The sequence below is a fragment of the Egretta garzetta genome, unplaced genomic scaffold (assembly GCF_000687185.1).
Source record: "Egretta garzetta isolate BGI_Z169 unplaced genomic scaffold, ASM68718v1 scaffold481, whole genome shotgun sequence".
In the NCBI taxonomy this organism is placed as follows: domain Eukaryota; kingdom Metazoa; phylum Chordata; class Aves; order Pelecaniformes; family Ardeidae; genus Egretta; species Egretta garzetta.
The window spans coordinates 742,452-743,196 of record NW_009258681.1 but is presented as its reverse complement, the minus strand read 5'-3'; positions in this window follow the sequence as shown (position 1 = coordinate 743,196).

Sequence of the window (745 nt, the reverse complement as noted above, 5' to 3'; positions counted from 1 at the left end):
AAAGCCTTGTCTCCTCGATAAGGCTGACAGTGGCTGGTACTGGAACAGAACCCTGCCCCAGCACCAGCAGAGCCTGCTTCACCTAGGAAAACATTTCACCCCCTAAAGGGCTGAGTAGAAGCATTCAGGGCAAGATTTCACTGGTGTGGAGCACTGAGATCAGTGTGCAGAAGTAAAAGAATGCAAGTAATCTGTGTATTATGAGCCAGCCTGGTTCATTAACCCGTATCAAAGCACGAACGGCTCAGACCAGGGGTAAGTTGGTCTTTCCGATACAGCAAACGAGTGCAGCACGAACTGCGACAGCTCCCACCCAGCCCTGCGCTTGGAGCTTGGCTGCCTTCGAGTCGCCGACAGAAGCTGCTGGGTCAATCCAGAAGCCAAAGTCAGTTGCCCACGCTTTCATGGAATTACACACATAGCTTCAAGTGGAAAAGCGGGTACCGCCGAGCCAAGGGTCGCTGCCGCAGCGCCCGGCTTGGAGACCTGTTTGCAAACGGCGCTGGGTAACCGCGGCTCGACAACCGCCTCTGTAGGATGGACAGCTCTGCTGGTGCGAACGCCGAGGGAGTTGAGCCCTGTCCCACGCTTGTGGACGCATACAACGATTCGGTGACTCCTGGTGACTCCCCCAGCTCTACCGCGCCGCCCCACGCTCTGCCACGGTCAAGAGTTTACATTGCTCTTGCCGAGGGAGGTGGATTTGCTGGTACAATGTGAAATACTTCTGCGCAATAAACAGCAG